At 39.8% G+C, this 19,391-nt stretch overlaps 1 protein-coding gene across 2 annotated transcripts in view; it reads left to right on the top strand.

The window, feature by feature from the left end:
• The window catches only part of CELF2 (CUGBP Elav-like family member 2), an 835,274-nt gene that overhangs the window by 246,280 nt on the left and 569,603 nt on the right, over positions 1-19,391 (top strand). The window contains exon 3 of one of the 2 annotated variants that reach the window (XM_040451479.1): positions 15,051-15,182. The exons of the other annotated variant lie outside the window; for it this stretch is intronic. The gene's annotated coding sequence lies outside the window, so the exon portion shown is untranslated. The remainder of the gene's footprint in view (positions 1-15,050; positions 15,183-19,391) is intronic. 2 annotated transcript variants of the gene reach the window in all.

Below are 19,391 nucleotides of genomic sequence, written 5' to 3'. Positions count from 1 at the left end.
CTAGCTTAACTTTAAGTGAAAAAAGCAAATTATCAGATGGAATCGGATTCTAACAAAAAATTATGTATGTGCATGTATATTCACATTTTAATACATGCATATTTACATCCATTGGAAAATTTGGGCAAATGTACATTAACAGATTAACAGTGGAATGACAGATTTTTTTTCTTTTGCCTTATTTTCTATTTTTTCACAATGATTATTTAAGTATCGAAAAAATTGTGAATTTTATTCAAATCTTCAAATGTTTAGATACACCAATGCTGACCAATGATCAATGCAACCTCCTGAAAACTGTACCATGTGAGAACAAATTTTGTTGCACCTTGCATTCTTTTTTTTTTTACTTTTTTATTTTGAGATAATCTTAGACTTGCAGAAACGTTATAGAAATAGAAGAGTTCCTAAATACTCATCATCCAGCTTCCCCTAATGTTGACATCATCACCGTAAAATGAGCATAACTGGTAAATTAAATTGATACAAGACTCAACAAAACTAGGGACCATATTCGAATTTCACCAGGTTTTCCACTGCTGCCCTTTACCTCTTAGTTTCCTCCCATTTGTGAAGTTCGCTTATTCTTCCCTCATCATGTGTGAATTTGACATTTTTGAAGAGCTCTCGTCAGTTATTTTGTAGCATATCCCTCTTTTGGGGTTTGTCTGATGTTTCCTCCTGATCAGAAGAGGTTACTCATTTTGTCAAGAACACCACAGAAATGATGTTGCCTTTCTCGGGGCATCATACTTGGGCCTTCATGAGGCTGATGTGCCTTATTACTGGGGAAGCTGACTTTGATCACTTCGTTAAGGTGTATCTACTAGATATTTCCACTTCTGAAGTTGCTATTTTTCTCTTGAAATTCCTTATCTTCAAGACTTTGAGACTATGCATCCTGATTCCTCCTCAAGCCTTTGCACCCTAATTTTAGCATCCACTTTGTGGCTCTTGTCTGCAACACTTATTGCCATGTTATTTGCCCAGTGGTGATTTTTCTATGTCATTCTTTCTATATTTATTAATTGGAATTCTTAAAAAGACATTCCTTCTCCCTTGTTTATCTATTTATATCAGTATGAAATTATGCCATTCTATTACCCAATACTCATTTATTTTTAAATAAAACATATAAAAAGTATAAATATCTCAAGTAGTTCCAGACTTTGCCATGAGGAACCTCTTGGGGTTGACTCATTTGTCCTCCAACCATTTGGAGCAATTGCTACTTTATAGAACCACAAGATGTTTCAGGCTCTTATACTTCTCTGCTCCAACTCTGGGACCTACCATGTCTCCAAGGAACCCCTGCTCCCTTTATTGGAAAATAGTGTTTAGAAACAAAAATCTTGACCCAATGTATGCAATTACTACTGAAAAACCACGGCTTATAGGACCTCTGAGCAGATAGAGCTAGTGAAAATATATGTATATATACCAAACCACCATACCCACAAACAGCTATTTTTCTATTGCCATCTGTTTGCATAGATAGATAGATAGATAGATAGATAGATAGATAGATAGATAGACAGACTCCAATCCACACCCCACAGGTTCTTTTTCACCTTCCTTGTTTATAGCTTCTTTCTGTAACAGTGAAGAACCTAGTTCTCATTATGTACAATGCATTTACTTATTTATTCAACCCTAATATACATATAAAGTAGTGTCAGAATGTATAGCCCATACCCTGAAACAAATTTAATAATTGGATTTGTACACAGATGTGTGTGTGTGTTGTCTTTGGATTTACACCATTTAATCATAATATTGTTTCCTAAAGTTATTTTGGTTAGTTTTTCTCTCCACTCCCCCTTCAGTGTGGTTCTGTCACCAATTCATAATACATTTTATGTTAACTTGGTATTGTTAATATTTCATTGTGAGGTTTCCACATGTCTTGTTTTCTTATTCTTGATTTTCTTGACTAGGTAAAACAAAACTGTGGTTCTAAGAGTTAGAGCTATCCAAATGGGTATACTCAGAAAAGTGTCAATCCCTCCTTATCAAACCCCCTTTATCCGCATTCTCCTCACCCTTTCCCACCCACCCTCTGTTGGGAAACCAGTCTCTTCAGTTTCTGTTTATCTTTCCTATAGTTCCTTTGCACGAATAAGCAAATACTTGTGCGTTTTCTTACATGAAGGTGGCATACTATAGATTCTACTTTGCATTTTGTTTTTTTCACTTAACAATATATTCTGGAAATTTATTTTCTACAGTCGTATGGTATGCTATTGTGTGGCTATACACTAGTTTATTCAGTGATTCTCCTATTTGTGCGTATTTAGGTTTTTTCCGATGTTTTGCAATTACAAGCAATGCTATAAGGAATAATCACATGCATATGTATTTGCATATTGTTTTAGGTGTATCTTCCTAGAAAGTGAAACCCCTGTGTCAAAAAATAAGTGCATATGTAGCTTTGATAGATATTGCCAAATATCTCTTGGACTTTTTTTTATCAGTCTGCATTCCTAGTTGGAATGTGTGACAACAGGCTATGTTATTATATTTTTTAGTCTTTGCTAATTTGATAGGTGAGAAACACATCAGACTTGTTTTTCATTAAAATTTAATTCAAAATTTAAGATTACACTCTAACCATACTGTTTTTCCATATGTGTAAGGACATTTTCATATGCGTTCCATGAATTATCTGTTTGAATCTTTTCCCATTTTTCTACTGTGTTTTTGATCCTTTGTCTCTCAAGTTTTTAAAAGTTCTTTATATATTAGGGACCTTAGCCCTTTGTCTATGATATATGTTGCAAATATTGTCTCCCTGTTTATCAGTTGTCTTTTGATATTATTTATATGAGGTTTTTATCATGTAAAATATTCTCATTATGTAGTCAGATGTATCAATCTTCTATTACCTCTTGATTTTAAGACGTCTTTGACAAGTCTTTCTCAAGGATAAGGAGAAATTCACTTCTCTCTGTGCTTGTATGGTTTCAGTCTTACACTTAGAACCTTTTTTAATGTTTTTTTATTTATTTTGAGAGAGACAGAGAGTGCACAAGCCTGGGAGCAGCAGAGAGAGAGAGAGAGAGAGAGAGAGAGAGAGAGAATCTCAAGCAGGCTTCCTGCCATCAGCACAGAGCCTGGTGCAGGACTTGATCTCATGAACCGTTAGATCATGACCTGAGCTGAAATCAAGAGTCAGACGCTTAACTGACTGAGCCACCCGGGCACCCCTGAATCTTCCACTTAGATCCTTAATCAACTAACATTTATTTCTGTGTATGGCCACACACCCCTTTCTCCACCATCTCTTTACAAGAACATTGTCACTCAGGTAGAGTCAACTTGGAGTAAATCAGGTTAGCCAAAAGATGTAGCATTAAGTCATCCCATGGAGAAAGAGAGAAGCTTCCATTGAAATGGCAAGAGGAACCATCAGTGTGTGTCATGGCTTCCAGAATGGCTTGGTGTCTACCTGCCAGTGTAGCTTTGTCTCTGCATGACTAGGGCAGTGCTCCCTTCCCTGGCCAGGGTCTTCCACCTCACTGGGAATGTACGCTAGGACCACTTGCATTTGCTCCTTCATACTTTGTCAGTATCTACTATGTGCCCAGGACTGTTTCCATTTCTGGGTAAATGGGGAAGACAATAGCCTTGGTTCTTATGGGGTTCATCTCCTGGTTTAGAAAATATTTCCACAGTCCATAGATCCCTCTGAGCCCATAATAGCCTTAATCTTTCCAAAAAAAAAGTTCCTCCGACTTGGAAGGTACCCAAAGACGTTCCTTGTGATACAGCGTGTGAAAGCAGCTGGCTGTCTCCACTGGAATAAGGGGTGGTCTTTAGAAGCAAAGCAAGCTTCTTTAGACTAGGAGAAATTGGAGCGTTTTTGATGAAAAACTAAAATGACAAGTTACAGGTTACACACAATAATACACTCTTTCTGCAGAGTGTTTCATGCCATGCAGCTAGATAAAGGACTGTGCTTAGAGAAACTGAGAATAGCTCTAATCTCTAAATGGCTACATATAGTTGGGTCTTTCTCACCCCTGATGAGAAGACACCATCTGTCCAAACTCACATTTGAGGATTCCCTCACTGACAGGCAACTTCTAAGTGCAAGAAGTTTTTTAATTGGAAAATACTGCTGTTCCATTTTGTCTATTTCCCACTCATTTATTTAATGCAAAAACAACATCTTTGTCTTAGTGATGTTTCATTCCTGTTGTTTATTCTAAAATGAAATCTTAATCCTCTTTGTGACATCTTAACCCATAGTGGTTGCTATGGAAACAATTAGACTATCACACAGAAAGGATAATTACCTTTGGTTGGGTACCATCCAGACCATATAAGCTCTTTATTTATTTTTTTAAGAGGTGGGGGGGGGGGGGCAGAATGATAGAGGGAGAGAGAATCTTAAGCAGGCTCCACGCTCAGCACAGAGCCCAACACAGGGCTCGATCTTATGACCCTGGGATCATGACCTGAGCTAAAATCAAGAGTCAGATGCTCAACTGACTGAGCCACCCAGGTGCCCCCCTATAAACTCTTAAAGACACTATTTAAGGCAAATGTTCCAATGAGATATAGAGATAGAGATAGAGATAGAGATAGAGATAGAGTTAGAGTTAGAGATAGAGACTAGTCCCCCCTTTATCCATGGAGGATATATTCTGAGACTCCCAGTGGATGCCTGAAATGATGAAAAATACCAAACCCCATATATACTATGTTTTCTCATACGCATACATACCTATGATAAAGTTTAATTAATAAACCAGGCACAGTAAGAGATCAAAACAGTAACTAATAATAAGAACAATTTAAACAATATACTGTAATTACAAGCTATGTGGTGTCTCCCTCACTCAAAATACCTAATTGTACTGTATTCACCTGTCTTATGAAGTGCATAATGATAAAATGCCCACGTGATGAAATGAAGCAAAGCGAATGATGTAGGCATTGTGATACAACATTAGGCTACCAGTGACCTTCTGACCATATGTCAGAAGGAGGGTCATCTGCTTTAAGACCACCATTGACAGGGATAACCAAAACCCTGGAAAGCAAAATGGGGGCTCAGGGGGCCCACCGTAAGTGAAATGACTCCTCAGCATCCTTCACCATCTTTGATAGTTCCAAGATGTGAAAGATAGAGGCAAAGTTTTTCTCAGTATCCTTTTCCTTCTTCACACCAATTGTATTATACATGCATTTTTTAAAAATCCATTTGTTCATAAGCGAATGTTTTCCAAATAAGTTGGTGAGACAGTTTTACAAATATCTGAAGCAGTGAAAATGATCCAAAACTGCTCAAAGAAACTCTAAAATCTCAAGTCCATATAAAGAAGTACGAATGTTACTAACTCACTCTGCCACCTGTATCACGAGAAAAGCATTAGAAGTCACGATCACTTCTAAACACCTATTTTCTCTCCTATTGAGTTTTGAAAAGATCAGTGTTATTTTGCGTCTTGAATCATTCAGATGCATATAATTTCAGTGCCTGGAGATGTTAGGCAGAATTATTCACATTTGCAAAAACAAGGAGAAATCTTTTGGTCATAAATTAGCAGTAATAGTACATGCAATTTAGTACTTATTTGTATTAGTGCAGTTCCAAAGTGTCTAAAGAGTACTTTAACAAAGAAATTCCCTATGGTATCTACTGGTTCCCAATTAAGGAAAAGCTGACACCAGTGCTTGTATTGATCCTATGCCATCGCAGACATCTCTAGCAATTGTGTGACCCACCACTGTGGGTGTCACATACACCTCATCCCATCCAACCAAGCGTGCCCCACCCTCCATGTCAATTACCCAAAGCCTGTGCAATGAAAAGACATTGCATATTCTTACTTCAAAATATGTATTTATATCTTTGCCTATTACACTAGAAAAATTGTTCTCTTTTTTCAGCAAGCACTTATTGAGTATCTAACATGAGTTGGGCCCTTTCCAATCTGACATTAAACTGGCCAATACTGCCATTAATTTTTCCCCCTCATGTTATGACTGCAGGATCAAGTTTGTTTAAGTCACAGAGAGGCTCTGTGTGAAGAAAAGGAATCTTTTCCTGCCTACATCCACTCTCTACCTAAATTGAAAGCCAGTGAGCAACCTTCCCTGTTTCCATCTTGCCAACCTTTCCTGGCACATGGGGTTCACACACAAGGTTTTCAAAACAGCCCATGCATGGCCAGCCTTCCTGGACATCACCAGAACATCAAGGCTCAGAAAAGTCAACTCACAGACATGAATATTAGTTTATTCCTGTGGGAAAAGCTCCTTCCCTAAAAGATATGCGGAAGGTGCTTGTTGTCAAATCCGACAAAACTATGCCATGTAAAGCTATAGGGGGAAAAACACCTCTGATAAAAACTGAAGAGACATTTGCAAAGAGGCCTGTTTCATGGACATGGCCTACTTGTGGTTCTTTTTCCCATCATCACTCAGCAAGCAAGAAGTTAGAGAAATAGAAATGGAAGTCATGTGTGCACAATAACATTCTATTGGTCAAACTGCTGCTTCAGCACCTGGATTTCTCACTAAATTATTTTCCTTTCTTGGCTCCTATCTCATTTTATAGTTTTCAAGGCAATTTCCTAGTCCATGTGAATTTGTTCAGTCTCTTCTCCTGGATCCATGTAAACATTTTCACATGTCCCTCCAAAATTCTTCCCTTGGTCCGCACCCCTACGGAGCTCTCTTTGAAGTGGAGAACTTGGCAGATCCTTTCTCCGAAAAGCAGCAGGCTTCATCCTGGGGGTTTGAGATGTGTGTTGTGTTTAACCTCCTCCTAACTGGCCTGCTTGCCAATAGTTAGTATAATCTTAAACCAGTTCCATTTTCCTCCAGCGGATCCATCTATCCCCACATAGACCACCTACCTTCATTCTGCTTCACTACTTGTGGATATTTTTTTCTGCGGGTGTCCCTCCAATGGAAGATGACCTCTCTAAAAAGACCATGGAACTAGCCCATCATCAGTACTGCCTATCTCTGAGCTTGATGTAGCTATCTTTGGGTAAGTTGCATACTTCCTGGTAATTTCTCAATGCTTCTGTACTTGAACAAGGCTGATCATCTGTTCTTCCCATCTATCGTGTGCTATTAGGAGGGTCAGCCATTTTTTAATGTGGTCTGCATCATGTTGATATTCTTTCCTGCCTGTCATTTGGACTGGGTGACATAAGACACACAAACGAACATTCTAAAAGATAGTGTCCCTATTTTGCATTTTTGCCTGATTAGTAATTCCCCAAACTGCTTGGCTGCTGTCTGTCTCATTTCTCATTTTAATTAGATGGCCAGTCCGGGGCGTGAATCCTTGAGTCGCCTAAATCTTCACCATTCATCTAAGGCAAATCAGCTGCCTTGCCTTTCACGGCTTTCATTCACTGTCTTATTTTTAAATCTTGCAGCAGGATTTCTTATTATGAAAACCGAATAGTCTGTATTCTTTGAGGGCAACAAGTAAATCTGCAGAAAACCAGGATAACAGAGAACGTGGACAATATTGACACAGTCTTTAAAAACCAGATGTTTAATGTTCAATTATGCATTTATTTGGCGAAATGTGCTATAGTCGCTCTCTTTGCGTATGGAGAATTTAAGAATTTCACTAGTGCTGGCAGCCTCTTGGAAAGAGGCTGTGTCAAATAAGGCTCAGCCAAAAAAGAGACCTAGATTTGGGATTGATTAGCCATCTGATAGAGTTCTAAATCAAAACTTTTTGAGGTGAATTATTTTAACTTTAGCTTCTGATTGAGGCTAGACCCCATAAAGAAGTTCCAATGTGTATTGTTTTTTGGTTTTGTTTTTCGGTGTTTATTTATTTTTGAGACACAGAGAGAGGCAGAGCACGAGCTGGGAGGGGCAGAGAGAGAGCAAGACACAGAATCCGAAGCAGGCTCCAGGCTCTGAGCTGTCAGCACAGAGCCCGACGCGGGGCTCGAACTCACGAACCTTGTGATCATGAGCTGAGCCACAGTAGGACGCTTAACTAACTGAGCCACCCAGGCGCCCCTCCGATGCATGTTGTAAGAGAGAATCCTCACTCTCCTTCCACCATCTCTGCACTGAACACTGAACAGAGACCAGCAATCTCTGTGAGGTGGTTCCTTGATTTTCTTAAACCTGTTACTAAACCTCTTAGGCCTCAAAACTGGCGATTTGGATCATATGATGTTGGTTTTAGAGTTGCTGTTCTTAATAAACATGAATAAAATAATTATATTACTAAATGATTACAATAATGATTTCAATATCTCAAGCGCAGCAAAGTGGGTAACTGCCCTGTCACCACCTAGCCATGTCCCTTAGTAGGATTGTGAGCCTAACCTTGGCTCCAGAGTAGGGCCAGGTGCACAGTGAGAAACGTAAGACAAGTATGAGACAAAAAGTAGGAGACAAGTTACGTTCCTGTCTAAGGGACAGCTGGATGGCATCGGAGTGCCACACCGCCAGAGAATACAATGCACCTTGCAGAAAGAGCTTAGAAACCATTTGTTGAACTTACAAAATGGTGATCTAGATTTTTTTTCAAGGATAGGATTCTTTCAGGGATCTTTGGAAAAATAAGCTAAAGTAGTTGCTGGTGTTGCCCAAATAGGAGAAGATCCATCCTCTGGGAGCCTGGTGGGCCTATAGATGGAGACTGTTCTAAGTTGTCCCCAAACCACCCCGGAGTGATGAATCCTGTAGTCATGTCTATCCCTGCAACTACCCTTGAAGGGTCCACTATGTGCCACGCACTGTGCTAGGCATTGAATCAAACCCTATAAATAAAATAGATGGTATGGCCCTTGCTTTTCTGTGGCTTTCATCTAGTGAGAGAGACCAAGGAAAACCAAAAATAAGTGTATTTATAAATCATAGTCAGTGCAGTGAGGAAAATAAGAAAGGCACATTGATAGAGAGTGATGGGTGTTGTGGAAGGTGGGATATGTTCAGACCTGAAATATAAGAAGAATACAGCTTTGTGAAGGGCCCCAGGGAAGGGGGAGACAGATCCAGAACAGAAAGGGACAGTGTACGTGGATTCCCTGAGGACGACAAACATCGGAATCGTCACAGAGCCTACAAGAGGACCTGTGTCAGGGGACAAATCAGGCAGTGACTTGTTAACCCTTAAAAGGAGTCTGAGTTTGTATTTTATTAAAATGCTCGGTGCAGGGGTGCCTCAGTGGCTCAGTCGGTTGAGTGTCTGACTTCAGCTCAGGTCATGATCTCCTGGTTCGTGAGTTCAAGCCCCACACTAGGCTGTTACTTGCTGTCAGCACAGAGCCCGCTTTGATCCTCTGTCTCTCTCTCTCTCTGTCCCTCCCCTGCTCATGCCCTCTCTCTCAAAAGTGGATAAATATTTATTTTAAGAATAGAAAAATAAAATAAAATGCTCAGTGCAAAAGGCTGCAAATGAATTTTTAAAAAATGTCAGTATGAAAGAGGTCAGTGGTGGAGGTGGGACGACCGGAGAGAAGGGCTCACCGTGAGCTGGTGGTAGCTTGGGCCAGGGTACTTAGTGGCTGCAGCGACGGACAGAAGATGGGTTGGAAGTGACAATTCTGTAGAGAAAGCGACAGCACTTCCTGCATGGGGTGAGGGAGACAAGCAGGTCGGGGATGATTCCCAGCTTTCTGGTTGGACAAAACGTGTGAATCATGGCCCAGTTTGCTGAGATGGGGAAGAGGCAGAGAGAGACACAAAGGGTGTTATGTTTGGTTTATGAGAGATTCATGGCAGTTATTAAGAGTTCAGCATATGGACATTGTTAAGTTTGAAGCACCTGTAAGATAAGCAAGCGAAATGTCCAACAGATTCTTGGATATTCTGTTTACAAGGATTTGGTGCCTATCTACTCTGTACCATGCACTGTTCCATTATGAAAGAAGGTAAGTGATCCTGGATCTTTTGGGAAGTTTGGGCTGGATATAAAATCAGCTTGCAGCTGCTCTGAGGGCTGGCTTCCTTACAGAGGGCACGTTGCCTTCCGCTGCCATGAGACATGAGACACATCATGACAAGCTGACAGTTACTCAGTGCTCCCAAAGAAGGAAATGCATTACAGCTTCATGTACTATCTATCAAACTGTGGATTAAATGGCCCCCAAAGGACCGGAATCAGTCAACAATGTTTACTAATAGTCGGTGTGCAGGGGCACCTGGGTGACTCAGTCGGTTAGGCGTCTGACTTCGGCTCAGGTCATGACCTCGGGGTTTGTGGGCTTGAGCCCCATGACGGGCTCTGTGCTGACAGCTCGGAGCCTGGAGCTTCTCTCTGCCCCTCCCCACTCACGCCCTCTCTCCCTCTCTCTGTCTTTCTCAAAAACAAACAAACATTTAAAAAAATTTTTAATTAGTGGGCAAAGATTATTACCATTTATAATAGCAAGATATTGATAGGATCTACATGTCTAACACAGAAGAAAAGGTTAAATAGGATATATTCATCTAAAGGAATGTTAAGCAGTCATTGCAAATAATAGTTTTGAGGAATATTTAATGACGTGACATAATATTTAAAATCTCCAAGTGAAAAATAGGCCACTAGGGCATATTGATAGGATGATCCTAGTTTTCTTTAGAATGAAAGTAATATATGCGTTAAAAAAAAAGACAAAGGAAGTTAGTAAATAATATAAATTATGGCTATCAATAATTGACATGATTTAAAGTGACTTTCATATTTTCTCTCTGCTTTTAAGTATTTGTAAATGTCTTATAATGAGCCTCCCCTACAGTTCTAAATTAAAGATAGGGGCAATTCCCTACAAGAAAAGGCGGCCTGATAGGAGGGTTGGGGAATTAGGAAGGACATGTAGACATGGCCCCTACCCCTAAGTTAAATGTATAAAATGGATCCATGAAAACCAGGGCCATTACTTTCTCTTAAGTCGCTAAAAAGATCAGTATGTTTATTATTTATCGCCAGTGTATCACATGGACAGGCTTGTGGGAAAAATGTGCAAGAGTGTGGAGAGATACTCTGAGCAAAGGCGGGCAGGGGCGCCTGGGTGGCACAGTCGGTTAAGCGTCCGACTTCAGCCAGGTCACGATCTTGTGGTCCGTGAGTTCGAGCCCCGTGTCAGGCTCTGGGCTGATGGCTCGGAGCCTGGAGCCTGTTTCCGATTCTGTGTCTCCCTCTCTCTCTGCCCCTCCCCCGTTCATGCTCTGTCTCTCTCTGTCCCAAAAATAAATAAAAACGTTGAAAAAAAATTAAAAAAAAAAAAAAAAGGCGGGCAAACAAGACCAGGAAAATTGACAACTGCAGAATGTTAAATTTATACTGGATTAATTTGGGTTAAATACTATTTCTTTCCCTTTCAACCCTCTGGTATAAAATCAGAAATTGGGAAACTTTAATTACTAAACAAATACATCCATGCAAATATGTATGTGCCCATGTATGTGTGTTCCGTCTTCATATAACGTTAATTAAGTAAGATAAAGTTAAAATTTAATTAAAACTTTGTCACTAACTCTAGCCCCAGTGATAAGGTGAAAGAATATAATGGTTGTCACCTGTCTGTTGATTTATCATTAATTAAAGCTCAGCTGGTAAAGTCGTCCTTGAACTGAAGTGGGAGACACCGTTCAGATGTAGTTGCCATGGGTGCGGATAGTGAGGTCCCCAGAGTCACCAAATCTGTTCCATTCTTATTCCAATTTAGATACTAGCATCTGTAAAATCCAAATCCCTTTGTTAAAGCAGATATAAAGATCTAAAAAAATAACAAACGTCACTTCTCAAAATAATTGTTTCAGGATTTCAAAATGTTTTAGAGATGTCTAGAAATCCCTGAATATTCCTTATGCTCTTAAATAGAACCCAGTAGGCTTAAGATCCCATTGTGCTAACAATATCTCCTTCTCTGAGAAATAGTGGAGGGTCGGTCTTGTGGCAAATCTTTCCGTAATCTTGGTTTGGGGGTCTGTTTATAAATCAGATCTTCGGGTAGCCCCTCCCCCTATCCTTTTGTTTAAAACTAAGTATCACCACCACCGCCTTACAAACAATTGCATCAAATGCAGTGACTGCTGTGTTCATGAGGGTGTTTGCTTTAGAAAGCAAGGTTAGCGCACTCTTGTCTGGAGGTAGAGGAGAGTCAACGTTCTGAAAAGTACAAGAACAAAATCCCAAGTCAGCTATTGATCCACTTCTGAGGCAGAATTAAATTTGCCTCCGAGAGGAACAGAATTATAATGTAACTCCTTCAGGGCAAAATGGACCACCATCAACAAAGCCATTATACACATCAGCCACTTTGTAATTCCATCCAGATGGTGCCTTTTGCCTTTTTTTCTTCCAGGGTTCCTTTGAATAGAGAGAGCTTCATGCTGATGAGGCAAAGCATTGTACTCCATCTTAACATTGATCAGTCAGATCACCTCGCCTTGGAGCTGTAGATTTCATGACTAAGCTTTATTAGTTATTACCCCCTGCTCCCAGAGGAGTAAGGTGAAAACAGAGATGAATTAGCACAAATCTTGTATTGGTTTTGGAAACAATAAGCTTACTATTCTGCTTTAATGAGTTTGACTTAAGTGTATTTGTGAAATATATCATATTTCCAGTTTGTGAGTGGAAATTTTTAAAAAATCGAGTGAGAAGTTAAATGCTCCGGTGTGGTTTCCAACACTAACGTATTCATTTGTTGCCAAACACGCCTGACCCCCTGTTGTTTGATTACAAAGTTTAAAACGCATTCCCAAGCCGAATAGGCCAATAACCTTTCTGCAAAAAGATGTGCGTGTAACAACAAATTATGACCTGCTTAGGTCACTGAATTGATGAAGGTGAGGTTTTACCTAACCTACTGATGTGCTACCTAAAAACACACAAGCGGGTGCAGAGAAGTGTTTTCCGGCATTTACAACAGGGCACGCATCAAATCCAAATCCTGGTCCCACTTGGCTTGTACTCCTCGTGGGAGAGAGTCTGTCTTGTAATCCAGCCCATGGATACTCTCCGAAGGTTTCCTGGCACTATCAACAATTGCTAATCTATTCATCACATTGTGGAATATTCTTTGCACTCGAACATGTCACAAGGAACATGTGCACAGCAAGAGGTCTTAAATAAAGTTGGTTCTAGAAATATGACGTGGCAGGAGTGAGCTGCTTTGGTATTTCTTTATGTTTCAAGAGATTTCTGGACATCTAAAAGAATTTAGGCTATATAATTTACTGATATTACCCAAGGGGAAAAAAGTGTTGGCAGCACAAATATTTCTACCATGATGGCATTAAAAATGAAATACTGAGGGGCTCCTGGGTGGCTCAGTCAGTATCACTATTAAGTATCTGGCTCTTGATTTTGGCTCAAGTCATGATCTCACATTTCATGGGTCCGAGCCCCCACATTGGGCTTTGTGCTAACAGCACAGAGCCTGCTTGGGATTCTGTCCCTCTGTCTCTCTGTCTCTCTCTCTCTCTCTGCCCCTCCCCTGCTGGTGTGCTGTTTCTGTCTCTCTCAAAATAAATAAATAAACCTTAAAAAATGAGGGGAAAAAATGAAATACCGAGTCTCAATATTATTCTAGTGGTAATCCCTGACTCAGGAGAATCCTAGTTCACATATTCACAAACCAATATGTGAATATGTTTACATATGTTAGAATTGTCCACAAACATTACATCATGTACCTAAAGCCAGTGATTTTCAACTGACGTGGCCCATTAGTGAGTGACATGAAATCAGTGTTATGGGTTATAACCTTCCCTTGTTTATTTTTCAACGAAAGATACTATTATGATAAGAAAATTCTGAGTGCATCTCATATTAAAAAGGCAAGTATGGGGCGCCTGGGTGGCGCAGTCGGTTAAGCGTCCGACTTCAGCCAGGTCACGATCTCGCAGTCCGGGAGTTCGAGCCCCGCGTCGGGCTCTGGGCTGATGGCTCAGAGCCTGGAGCCTGTTTCCGATTCTGTGTCTCCCCCTCTCTCTGCCCCTCCCCCGTTCATGCTCTGTCTCTCTCTGTCCCAAAAATAAATAAGCGTTGAAAAAAAAATTGTTTTTTAAAAATTAAAAAAAAATAGAAAGGCAAGTATGGCTTAGTGAAATGTTTGTTTCAGTTAGTGTGTATTTAGTGGGTTTATATATGGTGTCACAACGTGAAATAAAATTTAAAGCCAATATCGTAGGAGGTTTATGTTCTTTTATTAATAAAGGGTCACACTTTTTAAAATTCTTTACTAAAAAAAGGATTCTAATTTCCAAAGCTCTGCGTGTGTACGTTTGCACACATAAGCAAAGGCCAGGAGAGTGGGTGGGTTTTTCCCTACCGGGGGGGGGGGGGGGGGTGAGGGTAGGTGGGTGCTATGCGATTCTACAACAGAAAGAGTAATTCACACAAAAATAAACATTTTACCACAGAGTTCCAAATGTCTCCACCATTTCTTCCAATCTTATCCACTTAGAGGTAGTAAAACACCCTGGTAATGTTATGGGAATTTGCTAACAAACAGCGCCTTCTGAAAAGCGAGCCCACTCCCCAAAATGAAATGTGGCCAACGATTGGAAAGCACACCACGTGACTGATTATAGCTTTTATTCCTGGGCAGCTGAACAAGAATAGCATTTTTCTTTCTTATATAAAGAAATTCGCAAGTCTTTTGGAAAGACTTCTAGGATGAGCGGTTGACTTTTGAAATTATAAATTCTTTGTGATATCCCTACCTTGGGGACATGGTCCCATGCCTCTGACTTCCCAAATTTAAAGTAAAGTTAACATAATGGACTGTACCTCTCTGAGGTCATAGAAACAATTCCAGAGCAAAACTTACAGCATCTAGGAAACAGACCACACTGCTTAACGCGGTTGCTTAATTTGTGTTTTCAATGTACATTTATAGGTAAGGGTTTATTGTAAACAGGATGTTCTCCGGATCAAATGCATGGATGTAATTAAATTGCTGCCTGTTGAGACATGTTTTATAGCTCTTATTAGAAGTAAATATAAATAAAGGTTGTTTGGAGATTTGTGCTTTCTTTTTAACATTTAACTTGAAAAACATTTTAAATTAACCATTTCAGTGATGAGGCAGTACTCTTACTCATGTTTCTTTAAGGTCCTAGAGGAAAACTGAAGACACCAGACCCGCTTCAAGAGAGAAACACGAGTACGCATAATCACAAGGCAGTGGCTTCACAGAGAACTCTGCCGTCTCAGAATTTGACGATATAGGAGCGCCTGGTCTCAGGTCTATTTTTGTTGCTCATGGGTTTAAGTCCAGATTCTGTGGCTTCTTTTCTTACCCTTCAACCATCTTGCCAAACATAGTCTCCTGCCACATTCCAGCACAAGCCCTGTTTGCAGATTCAAATTCCACTTGTCTTTGAAGCCCCACATGAGTGTCTCTGTCATTCCCAAGCCTCTGCTGGTTCCCAAAGCCTTAAATTATGCTGTCCTGAGTTTCTGAACCACAAACCATCTGCTTCAATCAGTTCCCAATAAGACTTTACTTCATGTGTCGCGTTAGTTACTACGGTGTTTTAAAACTTAGATGATTTCTTTCCCTAAATAGATTATTTGCTTCCTGTGAACACAGACCATCTTCTCTGGGTTCAGAAATGACATTAACCAGTCACTTTAAATGTATTTCAAGGTCATGTATACAAAAGACCAATACTAGGATGAAAACTTACAAGAGAAATGAAAAAAAAATCAGAAGCAATAAAATAGAGGTATAAAATCTCAAAATGTCATAAAAATCTTCATATTAGGACATATGAAGAATTAGGAGGCAATTAGCAGGTAATTAATACAACTACTGATCATTTTCAGCAGATATGTGAACTTGGAGCATGGATTTCGTCCGTATTCATGTTCATCTATTGCACCCTCTTCCTAGTTACTAATTGTCCAATTATTCAGGTAATAATAGGTATTATTTAAGATGACTCTGGGTGAAAGTAACAGAAAACACAATTCAAATTGGCTTCGACGATAAGGGAATTAATTGGCTTAAATCACTGGAAATACGGAGGTAGGATAGGCTTCATGATTTGCCTTAATCTCCTGGCACTGCCTCATTTTCCTGCAATTCATTGGGTTCTACCTTCTTGTGTCTGCTAGCTTTCTCCTCTGACTGGTCTTGAGATAGAGCAATAGTTCTACACCCAATGCACAGGACAAATTGGCTGAAGGGAAAAGAAAAGGAGACGTTTTTGGAACCTTTCCCAGGACAGCAGGAAAGAGCTCTCCTAAGATGGTCCTGCATGTGATGTCCATGAGCATTGTGCCAAATTCCATCACGTGGCCCCTCCTACAAACTTAACCAGACCAGTCACACTCACTCTTGGAGCCGTGGGTGGGTTTCGACTCACCTCAGACACCTGAGTCTGGAATGGAAGAAGGTACTCCAACAAATCTGGGGTTCTTTGGGGAAAAAGAAATGAGAGAAATGATGCTAGGTAGGCAACCGACAACAACCACTATGACAACTTTTCAGAGAAACCTTTCTTCCCCAGTAGAACCAAAGGCTCTAATGCTCATCTCTCTGTTGTTCAGTATCAATGAGTGTTGGCTCAGTTAAATATAAAATGCTCCCTGGACAAAGAGTCTATTTCCCACAATAATTTTACAGATATATTATTGGGGAAAGCTGGTAAATATTTACTTAGGAAGAGTCCCTTTCATATAACATCAAGAATAATTTTTTTCTCTGTATCCTGCATTCCTAAAATAGTGCCAGAAACCTGGTCATTCACCAAAAAATACTGATGCTGTTTCTTTCCACTTTTATGTAGTTTCTTTTGGAAAAGAAAGCTATACTTCTCAGTCATTTAATATTCTGATGCAGAAGGTCTTTCGAAGGTGCTCAGTCTATATTTAAAAGTATTTAAGGGGCGCCTGGGTGGCGCAGTCGGTTGAGCGTCTGACTTCAGCCAGGTCACGATCTCGCGGTCCGTGAGTTCGAGCCCCGCGTCGGGCTCTGGGCTGATGGCTCAGAGCCTGGAGCCTGTTTCTGATTCTGTGTCTCCCTCTCTCTCTGCCCCTCCCCCGTTCATGCTCTGTCTCTCTCTGTCCCAAAAATAAGTAAACGTTGAAAAAAAAAAGTATTTAAGAAAATTTGGCTCATTTAAGAAAATTTAGCTCACTGATTACTGATGATGGTAGTTATCTCACTATTGCCATGATAAAGTTTGGTAGTAAGGAAATTTTGTTTTCATCATTTCACTCATAAGGAATACAATAAGAAAATACCTCTGCTCATAAGCTAATATCTAATAGACCCATTATGAGACATTTGGGATGGAGTCATTGTATTCGGGGTAGAGGTTTTTTTTTTCCTCCTGAAAATAATAGTGCCCTCATAGTTTTCAGCTAGAAAATTTATTTTGACTTCTCCTAAAGTAATATTATATTAAATCTTGATTTATAAAATCCATATAATATCACATAGGTTTGTTTTATAATTGTTGAGTCATTTTTCACTGAACATCAGTGAAAAAGGTACCAATCTCAAAGGAAGTAGATTTCTATTGAATATCTCTCTATGATTTGTTAACTTTCAATGGCTCAGTGGTATTGATTCAATTACATTAACCGGTGGTAATAATGATACCTTTATTGATCCTTTCATTTTTTTCTTTTCTTGAACTACCACTTTCCTAAGATTCATTCATGATTGGTAATTTTCTAAGAATCATCATCGTAGAACAGCATGAATATCAAGAACCTATAAATCAGATTGACTTAAAGAATCAATAGTTTTGCTGGGGTGCCTAGGTGGTTCAGTCAGTTAAGTGTCAGACTTCAACTCAGGTCATGATCTTGTGGTTCACGGGTTCGAGCCCCACATTGGGCTCTCTTCTGTCAACACACAGCCCACTCTGGACCCTCTATCTCCCTCTCTCTCTCTCTGCACCTCCCCCACTTGTGTGCATGCTCTCTGTCTCTCGCTCTCTCTCTCTCTCAAAGATAAATAATAACATTTTAAAAAGATCAATAGTTCTGCTAGTCACTAGACAAAAGGTCAGCATCTGTAATAAAAAGAAACTATGAATTCATTAAATTCAACAACGACAACAAATACACATGCAGATATGTATGTGGGTACCTGTGTATTTGAAAGGCCATAAAACCAAATAGGCAAGTGGATGAAAAAGGAAAAGAAATGATTAAGAAGCATGAAAAGACATTCAACAGCCAAATACTAAAAATACCAATGAAATTGACTCTGAACTATCTTCTAAAAAACATAAGAATAAAAAAAAACATAAGAATAAGCTTGTTGTTAAATACATAGTTCCAAGGAATTGAATATACACCTATGATACAAAACCATAATACGTTATAGTAAATACTCCTCTCTGCATAGAGTGAAAGGAGTGTAGAGAGAACTAGAAGGTAGAGTTCTCGCCCTTATTATCTTACCATTGAAGTTGTTAAAAGATGGTTACATTTTCCATCCTTTAAAACTTGTAAGGAATTCTTCAGTGATGAAGAAGCGAAGTTTGTAAACTAGGCCCCTTGTAAAACCAAATTGTTCTGAGCCCCAGGACTTTCTTTCCATTTATTGATGGGTTCAGATGCCTGCACTCTATCTACAGGTACCACAAATAAAGTGTTGTTAGCCGCTGAATGATATTGACAGAGCTATCAGCAATCTGCAGATTTTCATTGTGAACTGTGGCATCCTGAAATCAGTTGAAGCAGAAATAATATCTCTGTGTTGAAAGATTTCAAGTTCCTTTTATTGATAGGTGAAGTGCAAGGCTGGATATGAGTGACTGAAGAATGCTTTGAGAGGGCAGAAATGACAGCTGGAGCACTGCCTACGATTGTGAAAGGGAAAACAAGAGGTAGGAAAAGAAACCAGCCATGCTTTGTGCTGTTTGGTATATTAAGCTTCAATTCACCTTAGGTTCTTTATCCAATTTTCATCAGGTTTACCTCTCTGCTTTATTCTCTTCTGAGCGCTGTAAGGAATTATCAGCACCACAACCCTTTGGCAACACTTAGTGGGAAGCCCTGGGAGGTCAGCAGTATGAGCTGGCGTAATGACATCTTCCTGACTGGAACAAAGATAGCATTCATCATCATTTAAGTAGACAGACGATGCTGCTGGACAGCACTTCAGCCGTGGATCACCTCAGTGTTCCATATGGAGCCAGCCCTTGTCCCTGTGTCTGTGTGGAGTAGGAAGCTCAAGGCTGGAGAGTGAGACTCTTGCTAGAACTTCCAGGAAAATTAATGCACTAAATCAGTTGGTTAATTATCTGTATCATTGACCTCGGTGCCTTAATGGGAAAAGATAGTTCAGACGTTGCATGGTGGTAAACAAAAAATTATAGTGCAAGCATCCATTGCATATTGACTGACTTGGGTGTCTTGATAATGTGGAAGGAAATCAGCCATCTGGTCCAAAATGAGTGCCTCTCTTTTTGTTTTCCTTTATTTTATG

Source organism: Herpailurus yagouaroundi, unplaced genomic scaffold, assembly GCF_014898765.1.
Source record: "Herpailurus yagouaroundi ecotype Mexico unplaced genomic scaffold, PumYag 203, whole genome shotgun sequence".
Lineage (NCBI taxonomy): Eukaryota > Metazoa > Chordata > Mammalia > Carnivora > Felidae > Herpailurus > Herpailurus yagouaroundi.
This window is presented reverse-complemented; position numbering and strand designations above follow the sequence as displayed.